Below are 15,867 nucleotides of genomic sequence, written 5' to 3' on the forward strand. Positions count from 1 at the left end.
AGGCAGCACACAAGCATATACTTCCAAAAGAAGATAGTGAGGTTGTCTGCCTGACATTTCCGGGCAGGGAGTTCCAAAGTTATGGTGTCAACATAGCAAAGGCCCGGTCACCTTTAGTGACCAGTAGATATTTTGGAACTGTTAATAGGGCCCCGTTGGAGGATCTCAGGCAGCGTTCAGACTGATAGGGGGTTAGTAAATCACGTATATAGATAGACTGAAGTCTGGCCACTCAGGGCTTTAAAAACAAGCAGTAAGATCTTAAAATCAATTCTATAACTCACTGGTAACCAATGAATGGCAGCATGGATTGGCGTAATGTGGTCACTTCTCTTAGTGGACATTAAAAGCCTGGCAGCAGGATTTTTAATTAACTGTAGTATTTCAATATTTTGCTTACTGATGCTTACCAGAATAAAGTGCATTGCAATAGTTGTGCCAAGAAGAAATAAAAGCGTGGATGACCTTTTCTAAGTCTGTGGAGGACAGGAAAGAGGTGATCTTCTTCAACTTTCTCATATGGACAAAGCAGAACAGCACCACTTTGGTCACCAGAATCAAACGATAAATCAGAGTCAAACATAACACCTAGATTGTAGGCCTCTTTATAGACTTTATTAGATAAGGTACCCAGACTAGAGACTGGTAATGTTGCTTGTACTGAGGGGGGTTATTATGATGACTTCTGATTTGGAGAGAGTGTCACCAGCACAGAATGAATCCTGTAATAGGTTGGCCCACAAAGGATCCACCGAATCCTTTGTTGTTTGGGAATCAATCAATCAATCTAATTATATTTGTATAGCCCATATTCACAAATCACAATTTGTCGCATAGGGCTTTAACAAGATGTAACATCCTCTGCCCTTAACCCTCAACAAGAGTAAGGAAAAAAAAAAAAATGAATGAAAGGATGCATTTCTTAGCAGTTCAAGGAACCTAGTCATGCCACTGTGACTTGTCTTCAAATGCAGCCTCTAAAGGATACATTCCATGACTTGGGACACAGATGCTATTTATTAGCTAACATTTAATAACAAACTTTTCTAATAGTGACCCCTGACATTTTGAAATCAAAGGATAGTGAACCCGATGTATATAGTAAGCACAATGTTTTGCAATTTAAAAATGATCTGGTCAATGTACTGTAATTGCATGTAATGCCAATAATGTGTAACTGCACAAATTCTCTTCATCATATGTTTTGTACTGACATTCACTTTCACTTAAATGGCATATATTGAAACTAACATATCTGCAAGAAGCTATGCATCACCCCATGTATTCATCAGTCAAACTAAACTCAGAACTAACAGGGCAACATACCAGCAAATGGATGGCAAACAGAATGCTTGTTAGGTCACTCATATCCATTTCACCTAAAACATATCAGCTCTCCATATTGGAACATTTTAAAGGGCAGCATAGGTTGACAAATTGAAGGTAATAAAATGTTACATTTTCATCACTATAAATAATCTTTATTTATTTAATCTCTTTTCAGTGGAGTGGAGTCAGCTGTCTCTCAGCTGACAATACACAGGCTATTTTGAACATCTGTCCTTGACTAGAAATACAAGACCTCTACCAGTAGGGAGGGTAAAAAAAGCACTGTGGTCATAAATCTCTGTTGCAAAGCTACATATTCAGGAGAGGTTGCACCTGCTATAATGTGGCAGCTTTAGAAATTGGTTTGATACATACATATACATAAACAAATAGGTATCTGGTGGGCAAAGTAAAGAAAATGGAAATCACTTAAGAGACAAATTCTAAGAGTAGTCATCAGTAATAAATAAATAGTCAACAAAGACTAAAAATCATAAATATCCTCTGCAAGTCTGTGCTAGAGGGTCAGATTATGTGGCTGGGTTCCAGCAGATGTCTGGTCCTCCAGCTTTCAGGGTGCACAGGTCGGTGTCCTCTCTGGATTGAACCACCTGCTCTGTTTGCGATGGACTGCTTTAGGCACTAACAGTTTCACTCCATCCAGTTTCAAACCATCCGTGACCATAAGGGTCACTTCCTGGATGTTAATGTCGGCTTCCCTGGCTGTGATGCAAGGGTTCTTAGCTGCATCTGCACCAGCTTTATGTACATAGGAGGATGCCTCATTGATGACGGAGCGTATCCCTGTTTGGCACAACACATTTACTAGATGACTCCGTTCAGAATGCTGTTAAGGCAAGATAAAATACAAGGCTATCCAGGTCAAGGTGTGTGGTGGAGAGGGCATTTGAAGTGCAGCAGACCATATGGTGTTCCATCTTTCTTAAGGCACTAGAGGTGAAGGAATTGATTGTGTCATTATCGACCATCTTCTCCTCCACAACTTCTACATCTTCAACAGGGACATTTTGGAGCCTGACAAAGGTGCTGATCATGATTACTGGGATAGTGTGGGATATACTGTGACCATGCCAATGAGCCACTCCAGGAGACTGGGGACTCCCTCAGAAAAAATATCTGTGTCGCAGGAAAAGTATTATTGTTAAATCAGCATTTTTTTTTTTTACATTTACCCATGAAGTTGTAAATGTTTTTAAATTCAGGGTTACGCAACCCAGGTGGATTTTTATTTTTACATTTAAATTATTGCATTAATATCCCCCACATTCCTGCACAACTGCACTGATAAAAATAGACTCATTAGAATATTTTTGTACTTTTTCATATATATTCTACGGAGCCCCTTTGTAGACAACAAGATAAGTGGCCACGAGATATGAATCTGTAGTTTACTAACAAGACCTGGCGAACTGAACTGGAAAAGACTTTTGGATGGGTGATGTTTCACTTAACTGGATGTAGCCTTTAGTTTAGGGCTTTAGTATATTTAGATTTAGATTTTTACTTTTAATGATGTACTTTTTTACCCAAATTCTTTTACAAAATATGTATACATTTTTTGTAGTTTAACCCTTTAAAATACCTGTTTCTTTTCTTTATTTTTATATTCGAAAACACAAGAAAATGAAATATTGTCCATATGGTACATGAAGATGAGATTTCTTTTGGTGGGTTAACACAGCCTGGCACATGTCACTGACAACATAATTAGTTTTTGTGTACTGTTACATAAAAAAAAGCTGTCTATATGGTAAGGACAAATATGCCCCATCCCAAAAAAACTGATATAAAAATATTATGAATTAATATTACTTTCAATACTTATTCATGTATTTTCTGTAATTTAACCCTATAAATACCAATTTACATGATACAAACTTTGTTTCTAAACAAAGCATTTTTTTTCCATATGCCAAATAAAGCTGCCTAATGTATTTTTGCTCTAGCTCCACCTGCTGCTTATAAAGCTGCTTCAGCATTAATAATCTAATCAAATAGCTTTGTAAAATAATATAATAATCGGTCAAACGGGTACCTTTAATTTAAAACTTTAATTTAACTACATTTAACTGTTTTTGCAGATCGGCATCAGGAGAGAGAGATAAGTCCTGTTCCCATCTTATTGTTGGGACATGGTTTTATTGGAAAGGATGTTAATTAGTTCTGAGGTTGAGGGAGGAAGATCAAGGTTGGTGGCTGTGATGTTATATTTGAATGGCTGATTTGAGTTGTAAATATTCCAGAAAATGACTGCTCCTGATGCCGTACTTCTGGACCAGGAGATGGAAAGAGATCAGTGTATTATTATGAAAAATGTGTTTGAGATGCGTGATGCCTTTTTGATCCATGTGTGGAAATTAATAGGTTGGCTATGATGTAAAAACTATCACCAAGACCAAAATCGCTCATGAACTGTTTGTTGTTTCGGTGGATTGCCAGGTACGTTTATTGCATGATATATTTGATTTGTCTATTGTTGGGTCTATATCTATGTCTATGAATATTTTGAAGTCACCTTCTATAATAACTGGGCAGTTTGAAATGTTTTAGATGGAAGAAAGATTATTTAAATAGGATGGTTCATCTGTATTTGAGGACCATTGACACTGCAGATTGTTACCTGGCTATGAAATGTTCATTAAAATAAAATGTCACTCTTGATCTGTAATGGTGATGTGATGAACAAATGTTAAAATACATACTCATCTTTCTCTAGTGTTTTTGTCTGAAAGGTGTGTTTCTTGTATAAACATTTATATCTGCTTGAAGTGTTGCCAGGTGTTTTAATATTTTATTATATTTATGAAAAAAAATGTATTAGTGAATGGACATTAACGATTGATGCAGTGATGAGTGTGTGTGTGTGTGTGTGTGTGTGTGTGTGTGTGTGTGTGTGTGTGTGTGTGTGTGTGTGTATCTGTGTGTGTGTGTGGGTGTGTGTGTGTGTGTGTGTGTGTGTGTGTGGCTGGTGCAGTCAAAAAACATAGAACCGATACATTGGCACAAAAAAACATCACAAGTAATACACTACAAAAAAACAATGAAATGCATCATGGTGCAGAGCAAGGCACATATTGTAAAGTACAGAGAGACCTGGGTGCAATAATATATGTCATGATTGGGTATAATATTCAAGGTTTGATATCTATGTTTAACATCAGAAAATAGAAAGAGATATAGAGGAGGGTTTGAAGTTATAGTGTGGTGAGTTATGATGTGTGTTTGTGTGAGTGCTTATTCATGTAATGGTATGGGAGATAGAAAGAGCATTGCATCCGTCTAGAAATTCCTGACAGTTAACGTTGAGAGGTAAATACGTAAGATGTCTTCCGGTGAAAAAATTGGTAAAATTGGGGCTGGACAGGGGGAACTTGTCTGCTATCTTGACAGAGGGCTAAATACTCCATGTATTTGTAGACCAAATTGAAGGGTGACAGGTCACTTTTCCCGTAATGAGTTCAACCATGGCGAGAACCACTAAATTGGGCATGACGCCCAAAAAGATATTCTCTTGGTTACATATCCTAGAATTCTGCGGGATTGTGTATTGTAGCCAGGTGATAAAACGTGACTATTCTTACTAACACCACTAGAGGTCACGGTCAATTTGAGTCACCTATGATTTGCTTAGGAAACAGCAGTGTTGGGAAACAGGAAGACAAGAAACAATTTTGCTCACTGCGATGTGGACACATTATGTTTTAGATTGTTTCTGAAGGTAAATATCTGGTAAAACATGACTGTTGGCATAAAATTAGAAATGGTTGATATTTAAGTTAAGTTACAAATGCTTTCTGTACATGAGATGTTTAGTATTAAAGTGCCTGTAGTTGTGTGGTGTTGACAGGTAAGAGAACAGTGTAGTCTGGGAGAAACCTTTCCTTGTGCAGCATTCTGCCAACAATATTTTGTGCTTTGGTTTGTAGACACAACTTTGTATGTATTAAATTTATACACATTCACTGTAAAAGTTATAAAACCTATGAGTGTAAAGTGTGAATTGTGAGCTAATGGGCTCTTTTTGTCAAAGAATGAGCCATTATAGTTATTTTTCCACCCTTTCACACTAGTATTATTTTTGCACTCTGCTGTATTTTAGTTACTAGTGCAATGTTGTTGTGCACTCTATTTAGTTACAGGTGTGTGGCAGAATAGTGCTTTGCGCTGTTGATCACCCGGCTTTATCAGCCAATCACAAGTACAGGGACACTATATATAGTTGTAGTTGTCTTCTGAGCTCTCCCCTGGCACTGACGGGACACCCTGTTTCTGGTTCGTTCGACTTCTGGCATTAATGCAGGTATGAGAGCGGCAGAAATGTTTGCACCACATTGTTCTCCTCTCTGGGTCTTTCCTCATTATATGATTTGTAGGTGTTTAAGGTGGATCCCCTCTCGCCAGAAGTGATCCTCAAGGCGCTGTCGGTACATTCCCCCTGCCCTGTGTACTTACCTGACTGTTTATTTAACTGGGTGCTTTGTTGTAGGTGATAGTATGGCACCGCAGGCTCCCTCCCCTCTGAGCAAAGACCGCCCCCAAACGGCCGCACCAGCCACCAACTAATCAATATAGACAGCAAATTCCGCCCCTCTCCCAAACACCGGGTAGTTATTATATCCCTGTTGTTACTAACTATAGGCCAAACAAAAAAAACTATAAATACAGCTCGCAGGTCTTATCGCCTAATCTCTGTCCCCATATCTCCCTCTGCTGGCCAGAGCATACCTGTGCGACTGGCCCTCCTCAATGTAAGGTCCCTTTCTAATAAGTCTTTTATACTGAATGATCTCATTTCTTCATCCAATTTAGACTTTTTATTCCTAACTGAGACCTGGTTGTCTCTAGGAGATCACACCCAGCTGCTAGAGCTTTGCCCACCAAACTTTGAATATTTAAGCACTCCCAGGGATAATGGCCGGGGAGGTGGCCTAGCTGTTGTTTTAAAAAAATGCTTCACTTGCTGCCCCATTACCATAGAGACATTTTTTGTTTCGAGGCTACTACGTTCAAAATTTGCAGCACTGCTCCAGTCCTTGGTCTAGTTATCTATTGCACTCCTTAACCAAATGTTAATTTTGCCCCCGAATTCTCTGAACTTTTATCTTTCATTGTTTTAAACTATGATAGAGCCATCATTACAGAGTCTTTTAATCTAGTTCAACATGTGACTGGTCCAACTCATAACCGCGGCCACACATTAGATCTAGTCTTTACCCTCGGTCTGAGCATCAATTCCTTGACCTTAGAGGACATATTTGTCTCTGACCATCTCTGCGTTAAGTTTGACTCCCTGTTCCATGTAGCCCAAAAAAACATCAAAACCACTAAAAGCTCATGCATTTTAAATGAACATAGTGCCTCAAAATTCCCATCTAACTTTTACACAGGTCTTCTTGACCATAACCCTTACGAGTCATCCGATCCGAATATTTTTCTCAATGGCTTCAATAATAACCCTAACCCTAACCCTAATAAGTCAAACCACATTAGATATCATAGCCCCTATTAAAACAAGAATGAAATCACCTGTTAACACCTTTCCATGGGTTGATGACTACCGATGGCTACGAGAACTCAAAGGGCTGTGCCGAAAAACAGAACGAAAGAGGAAAAAAACGAAACTGCATGTCCACTATTTTTATTTGAAAGACCTCCTGAATTCCTATAACAACAAAATGAATACTGCAAGAGCAAAATATTTCTCCAATCAAATAACCAGTGTGATGGAAATTCATCTTGAGATTTGAAATAATGAAATTCTCAGACTGGAGTTGCCTTTGAGTCTTTATAATAGTAAGCTCTGCAGAGGTTACACATCAAGCACGGGTGCTCAAAATGGAACTGGCCGCAAGTTCACAAAAGCCAGAACTTATACAAAGAGGCGTTTCATAAAACATAATATGAAAAAAAGACATGAAAGACATGAGATCATCATCTGTGTCTATCTGCTGTAGCAGTTGGAATAAAACATCACCAAATAAGGGCATGCACCCTGTTTATCAAGGTCATAGCAGTGAGACACCACCAAATAAGGGTTCCATCCTGTCAGGTAGACAGTATCACAGCAGTTAGACACCTGGTCAGGGGGATTTCCAATACCTTAGACACTGGTCAGTTGAATTTTCCACACTTCCCCCTTTGACCATCAATAAAAATATGATCACTAACGAAAAATAATCAGGAAACGTCATAATCAACATCATAATCATAGAAGAATATCGACGAGTCTTCAACCCTGGTACTTTGCGTACGTACAGGGTCACATCCACCATGGAGAGGTTCTAGAACATGGATGCATGGCAGGGAGGTGCAATAGGTAGCCGCTGCTGTTTTTGTGGAAAGAAAAAAGTTCTTTTTCTGTAATTGACCAAGCATTTAAAATGAAAATGGAAGGAAATCAGGTCAAACAACATCATCATCTCATTAACCATTATCAAAATTGAACATACTGTATTGATTGGCAAAAGTAACTCAATGTAATAAAACGTTAAATGTCAACATACAGTATATCTAAGGTGGAAAATATCCAGTAAAAACTTTTTAAATTCTTGCTTGGAAGTAAAATTGATTCAGTATGTACAAACTTCATAAAATAACTCACATCAACCTTAAAAATTCACAGAGATTCAAATTAAAGCATCATAAAATATGAAGTTGAAAGGATAATTGCAGTAGCTGTTTTTGTCAAGTGAAATCACTAAGAAACACATAAGCAAGCTGGGGGGAGAAAATAACCTAAAAAACCTAAAATTGAGTATCGTCATCAGAACCATCTGTGCTGTCAGTGTCCAGGTAGGGAGGGATGGGGAATAAGTTACGGATCAAGGGGACCTGAATCACTTCTCTTGTGTCTAGTCAAATTTGCATGTGCTGGATGGTTCTGAGAGGACACCGTAGGAAAAGACAGTTCGTTAGATCATCAGAGACTTTTACAGGAGTGCATCTAGACAAAATAATGGGCAAAACAATAATCAAGGAGATCATGGATAACACGCATAGTGAGCCTCTCAGGCCACACAACCCTGGATGTCGAAATGGATGCCATGGCCTGTCCATGGTCTCAGTTGTCAGGCAGATTTCTTCTGTGTTGTGGCAGAACGCTCGTGTGGTTAATCATACAACACTCTCGGTGCTTCTCAACCTGTGGAAGTATCAGTGTGTGTGCTTTGAGTTGAAGGCGTCAGCTGGTCAGATGGAGCTGGTACTCATTTGCAGTGGCTGGCGTGGATCCAGGTGGCTCTTTCAGCAACTTTCACTGCTGTGTGGGTTGTGAGCAGTACCTGGTAGGGCCCTTGCCACCTGTTTCCTGATGTCTGAAAGAGAAGAAGTCAGGTTAGAGCAATAGGACAACATATCATGATCACACAAGTCTGTGGATGGAAGCGGAGAAGACGGAGGATCCACACCAATGTGGGGTTCGTTTTCTCATCCTCATGTACATCAGCACCAGAGGCAGGACTTTTGTCGATGCAAGACCTGTGCCTTCACAGCACTTTGCAAGTTTAGTTTTGAATGTGCCGTTCTCTCGTTCCACAGCTCCACCACTGGCTGGATGATATGTACAGTGTTCGCACATCCATAGTTGGATGAGAACCGAGTTGTTTGACAGCTTCGTTTACGAAGTGTCTGCCATTGTCACTGGAAATTCTGCTAGGAATTCCCCATCATGGAATAATGTCTCTTAACAATGCAAAATGGCAGACAGAAGATCTGTGATGAGACCGTGGTGTGCTATCTTTTTACCAGAAGATGTGAGGAAGTTTCTGTGTTGCCAAAGGGCGTCAAAATCATAAGTTACACCGAACGCATATCTGGAGTCAGTGTAGACTGTGAGTGTTTTACCAGTAGCCAATTTGCATGCTTCCGTGAGTGCGATGAGCTCTGCTGCCTGTGCTGAGAGGTGATGAGGAAGAGAACTCGAGAGGAGAACTTCATTATCAGAACAAACAGAAAAACCAACACAGTTAGTACCAGAGACAGGGTCATGTGAGGCGGACCCATCGACATACAGAATCAAGTCAGAGTTAGAAAGAGGTTCGTCAGAGAGGTCAGGTCGTGGGGAACACTGGACTTGAAGTTCAGCCACACAGTTGTGTTCTTTCCCGTCAACCGGAAGCGGAAGAAGCGTGGCTGGGTTCAAAGTTGAACAGCGTTTCACTGTGATGTTGGGCATGTCAAGAAGAACAGTGTGATACCGCAACCAGCGAGCAGCAGAGAGATGTGAGGTCTTCTGTTCTGTAAGAATGAGAGACACAGCATGAGGAACAAGGAGTGTCAAGTCAGAGTAACCTACTATGTCTCATGAGGCAAGGACTGCTTTTTTCACAGGCGGCCACTGCACGCAAACAACGTGGAAGGCCAGCTGCCACCGGATCAAGTTTGGCGGAGAAGTAGGTGACAGGGCGATATTTGTCACCATGAGACTGAAGGAAGACGGAAGTCATGCAGCGGTCTCTCTCATCCACAGCCTGAACAAAAGGTTTGTCAGGGTTAGGGAGAGCAAGAGTGGGAGATTGCTGCAGCATCTTCTTCAGTGTGACAAATGCCTTGTCTGCCTCTGGAGTCCAAACGACACGTTCGTGAGGAGTGAGTGATTTGCCATGGTACAGAGCACCTAAAGGGGCTTCAAGAAGAGCAAAGTCAGGAATGAACATTCTACAGAAAGAGCATGTGCCGATGAATGACATGAGTTGTTTCTTCGTCAAGGGTTTAGGCATGTTAACGATAGCTTCTACTCTCTTATCAGACAGGGATTTGCCATCTTTGGTGACGACATAACCCAGAAACGTGACAGTTTGTTGAACAAACTAGTTTGCTGAGGCTGACTTTATGGCCCTCACGAGCCAGATGTCTCAGCAAAGTGATCGTATCTGTTTCACAATGCTCCTGTGTGGGACTGGCAACTAGTAGATCATCAACATACTGCAAGAGAGCTGAACCCGGAGTGAGGATGAGGGGTTCAAGACTGTTCCTGAGAGCCTGATTGTATAATGATGGAGATTCACAGTAGCCTTGACATAGGCGTGTGAACGTGTAGGCCTTGTTCTCAAAATTAAAAGCTAACCAGTACTGGCTGTCCCTGTGGACAGGAACACTAAAAAAAAGCATTGGATAAGTCTACAACCGAAAACCACGCTGCATTAGACGGAATTTGGGAAAGCAGCGTGTATGGGTCGGGAACAATAGGCGATCAAGCAATTACAGCATCATTCACAGCCTTCAGATCCTGCACAAACCGCCACTCAGTAGGTTGACCTTTGTCTCTGATCTTCTTAACTGGGAACAGTGGAGTGCGGACCGATGAATCAGGGCAGGGGACAATTACACCAGCCTGCAAAAAGGATTCAAAAACAGGACGTATCCCCTCCACTGCATTCTGTCTGAGTGGATATTGTTGTTTACATGGCCTATAATCAGATTTTGGAGTGATTTTGACTGGATCACAGTTTCTGATGAGGCCCACATCATATTTGTCCTTTGCCCACAGTGTTTCAGGCAGATCTGAAAGTAAAGGAGAAACATCAGAGGGGCTGGACAACATTGCATAAGAATGAAGGTGATTTTCAGTCACAACAAATGAGCGTGTGGCTGGAGAACAGAAGGTTGGAGACATTTTTAGATCAAATGCACTCAGACTGGGTGAATACATTACGTCAGGCGTGGTTGTGGGTTGCCAATCAACGGCAGCCTGGCATGATCTGACAAATGGGCCTAAGTCTTGCCACTGGTCATCATGGGACTTAGAGAGCGAGATGTGAGGGCTGGAATTCGAGACGCGAAACAGTCTGTTGATCAGTGAGTGAGACGGAAGCTGCACTTCTGGAACCAGACCAAAAAATATTGGACACTTTCAGAAAATCATCAGGAAAAGGCAAAAACAGAGATTCATAAATGTGATCTGCTGTGTCTGTCACATGTGAAGTGCAGTGCAATGAATCAATGTGCATAAAATCAGAAAAAGGGGTGATAAGACAGTGTGACTTGGAGAGCAGATCAGTGGAGGCATTTATAGGAAGTTGCCACTGATATACAAACAGCTGCTCATGTGTGGTCTGTGACATTGTGAAGGGGGGTGAAGAAGAATTGTGCATAACCGTCACTCCATCTGGGGAGGATACTAAATTGAGGCCTAACACAATCATCAAATTTCTTCCTAATTAATTGGGCAACAGGGATCCAACAGAAAATCATGTTCAAACCTTATGGGATGTTTGTCAAACTGAGCGGCACATTTGAGAGGTTTTGTGAAATTTTCTTTTACAGTGGCACCGCTGGCACCTTGAGAGAATATAAAGCGACCACTCATCTCAGGAGATGTGGGCAAATCTGACATCCTAACCACAGAATAACCTGCACCAGAGTCGACCATGAAATTAAGTTTGTGACCGTTAACACACAGTTCGAGTTGAGGCATTTTCTGAAAAGCATCACTATTGTACTTAACATAAGAACCACAAAGTTGTGTTTGCTCTGGTGTGTGTGTGTGTGCGGTTAGTTTAGCAAGCATTTCTTCATTGCTGGAGCTTTTGTGTGTGTGTGTGCAGTTAGAATTGCAAGTGTTTTCTTCATTGCTTTGGCATGTATGTGTGTGTGTTTCACTTCCCTTTCTCTGATCCTCGGCGGGTAGATTGGTCGTCTCCCCCCCGTCTGCCCCCTCCTCACTTTCTGTAGTTCAGTCGGCAGTGAAAGTTCTTGTCTCCCCCTCCTCTCGCTGCTGGGGCAGTCCCTTGCCCAGTGTACAGAGAAGCCTCGCCCACGGCCGCACCCGCGCCCCTCTCTTCCTGGTACAGTGAAGTTGGCTCTGCTATCAGCGTTATCTTGTCTGCGTGGCCTTGACAGGGCAGACACAGCCTGCATCATGGTTAGCTTTGCTTTCTGGAGTTGTTGATTCTTTTTCTGTGAGTTTTGTGAGTTTTGTCTTTTGTTTCTTTGTGTTGACGTTCAGCATGTTCAGAATGACATCTGACCTCTGTCAAGTGAGCATCCTCAAAACCCGATGCAGGTGTGGCCTGCGTCTGCCCGTAGTGGGGGGAGCAGACCATTCAGGAAGGCCTGTTTCAGATCTGTTTCATAAGCCCCTGGCTCGTTGCCAAGGTTGTCAGGTATGGGGATGCTTCTGTGTTGATTAAACAGGACGGTCAGACGTGTTAGGAAATCTCCTACGGTTTCGCCTGGTTGTTGTTTGCACCCCGTTATTTTGGACATGTCAATTTTATTGGGGAAGGCGGTCCTCAGGGTGTTGAGGAGTGTGTTGAGAGCATTGACGTATGCTGCATTAATCGCATCATCCCAGTCTGGTGAAGTCAGACGGAGGTCCTAGCTGATCCAGGAGCTCGTTGACCCAGGGCATTGGATATGCTTTAAACAGTGAAACATCATTCACCTTGTGGTGGTCCACACAGAAGCGTATATATCCATCCTTCTTGGCTACAAGGACGATGGGGCTGCACCAGGCACTGTTCTATTTCCCTCATCTCAAGCATAGCTGCCAACTCTTTCTGAATAACTTTTCGTTCGTGTTCAGGAAGTCGATAGAGTCGTGAACGTAATCCCCAGGGAAGCCTAGACATGATGTTGTTTGAGTTTTGTGCATCCTTGCAAGGGTGAGAACACGTCAGCAAAGTGCTGCTGGGGAGAGATGGTCATCACAAGGGAGCGAGGCCGGGTTGATGTAATTTGGCACCTCAGGCCCCAACTCATCTATTTCACTTACCAGTGTGACGACCCTCTCATTCTGCCTGCCGGTGTGCCTTGCTCTGTGCTGGTGGGTGGAGCTACAGCCACCTACCTGCCCATCTGGGTGGGCCTTCCCAGAATGCATATAAGTCTGCTCTTCTGGGAGTGTCTCTCTCTCTCAGCAGGGCCTGCTGCACCAGCCTGAACCTGGATCCTTTGTTTGGTTTGCTGCACTAACAAACACGCATCACACGATATTCTCACTCATCCACACACTTCTGACACCACTGATGCCCTTCATACTTACACACCTCAAAAGTTAGGAAATATGATGTTTGAGTTCAGTTGAATAAACTACTTTTGACTGGTCGATCTGTGTGTGATCTCCCTTTTTGTTGCCAGCTTTGAGTCAGGTGGTAACACCAGCAACACCAGAAAAATGGTCCCTGCCTCTCTCCATGCTTTCAGGAGATTAAAGTGATATACATGTATTTGTGTGGCTCCACCCCTGTCAGAACGAACAACCTCACAGTTGACATCCCCCACTTGTGACCACGAAGGGCCCTTGCCACTTGGCAAGTAATTTAGAGCTAGAAGAGGGGAGCAATACAAGTACTTTATCTCCCAGTGTAAATTGCCTTAGCCTAGCCCCACTATTGTACAGGCACTTTTTATTTGTTTGTTTTTTGTTTTTTTAAATATTTATTTTGTTTTAATTTGTGAAATGGTGACAACAGAAAGTGACAAACAAGATAGTGAAGAAACACAGATATATGTACATAAAAGACATAGACATAAAATAATGCAGTTAAAGTGATGTGTTTGATAATGTAGTGATGAAATAAGGGTTTCTGGAGTAGCAACCGCAACAATTCATAATGGTACTCAAAATTTGCAACTCCTGAGACAAAGGTACCCCAGTCCACTCAGTATAGGAAGGTGATTATTTGGGGCATTTGAAAATGTCCATTTCATGCAAGTTCGCTTAAACAATAGCTCTAATATTTTATTTATTTCATCACACATTATTTTATAATAATCAGCCATCTTAATCGACTGCTCCCTTGTGCACTGATCCGAAAACTCAGACAGTGCTTAAAAATAATAATCTACGGCTGTCATGACTGAAACTAAATTAACAATGCACAACCAATAAGTGTCCAGAAAACAAAAGAATGTACAATATTGACTGTTCATATTAGAGTAACCTCTTACATGGAGCATCCCCTCTCTTCAGGGGTTATTACAGTGGGTACTTGTGCACCAAAACCAACTGGTATGGCAAAATGACCAGAAACTGGCAACTCTGTCAAACAAGTGACATGCTTCAAGGTCAATTGCTCTAACTGCTGTCACCCCACACTACACTCATGAACGGGCAGATCCCAAAGGAAAAACGCTATTACCATGTGATATAGCTCAAACGCGGCACAGTGCACTGCAAGGCAACACTAACCTTCCCTTTTCCTGTGACCTGAACTTATTTCACCACATCAAACTCCCATTAAGAGCTTCCACCACTGGCTTAAACAAAATGAATTCCGGTGCAGACATCGCTACCCTGTCATATATGTCACCTTCTGAAAGGCATCGACAGAAGATGCAACTCTACAACAAAGAACTCTACAATCACAATACAAATGTCGCCAATCAGTGAAAACTCAACACTTCAAACAAAGTTAGCAACGCAATACTCGAATCGGATGAGCCCCCAATTTGTAACGTCCTGGCTCTGTCACCATAGCAAATAAGGGAACATGCGATGGTTTAATTTTAGTAATGATTATATTTGACAAAATATTTTTTTCATTTAACTAAGATAACAAAAATAGAAATTTCAACAAATAAGGGTGGCAGGTACTCAGCCTGGGAAGGGACATAGAGACCAAAAACTAGTATTTTTGTAAGATCTTGCAGTTTTTCATTTAGTCCTTCAATGCACTTCCATGTTTTTCAATGTGTTTCCGGTTCAGTTCGGTAACTTGGAAACCACAACAATGGAGCATGTGGAGGTGGGCTTGGTTTGGGCACTCAGCTGTGGGAGAGAGAGAGGCTGTGCAGAGCAGTGCCAGGCGAGTTGATTGGTAGAGCTGCATTGAGTTGAGTCTAATCAAACTGGACTGAGGAGGGGGAATAGAGATGCTGATCATGGCTGCAGATCCACGGAGATAATTAAGCCAGACGTGTATGACTTCTCAAAAGAACCGAACTTCATCTGGCACCTGGACTTAATGACACTCCTGGGGGATCCCACTCCTTCAACAGAGATAAGTTTTGTTTTAGTCCATACCTGTTGTCAAGCCCCTAAACCAATGTCTCTCTGTAACTTTCAAACAACTCCAAGATGCATACTACGACCTACTGTAGATCTACTTGTTCTCTGCTCTGCCCTACTTTATCATAAAAAATGTGGCACAGATAATGTTCAGATGGTAGTGGTGGGCGTCGTTCAGTCCTGCAAAGGTGAACGTTGCAGTTGAAAACTGATTCAGTGCACCATTCACCAAAAATATGAGCACCTTCAATGAACTAGCTCTTTTAGCGTGTTCATGCACAACACTGACCTCAGCAGTGGTATCACTAATAACAGAAAATGAAACTTGGTCGTAACGTGTTGTTGCTGCTGTGGTCAATGCAAAGAACGACAGAGATGACAGTGCCATAAATAAAAAAATGGTTTGTTATGGCTGTATGTGTTCCTGCAATTTGTCCCTGTTCCCCTCCTGTCTTCCCTGTAGATCTGTCCTGATTCAATTGTCTTACACATATTGTACCTAATAGAAATTATATAGATCTTATACATATCCATAACTTTGCTAATCTCCCCCTTCTGCCTAGATT

This window comes from Hippoglossus hippoglossus, chromosome 7, assembly GCF_009819705.1.
Source record: "Hippoglossus hippoglossus isolate fHipHip1 chromosome 7, fHipHip1.pri, whole genome shotgun sequence".
Taxonomy (NCBI): Eukaryota; Metazoa; Chordata; class Actinopteri; order Pleuronectiformes; family Pleuronectidae; genus Hippoglossus; species Hippoglossus hippoglossus.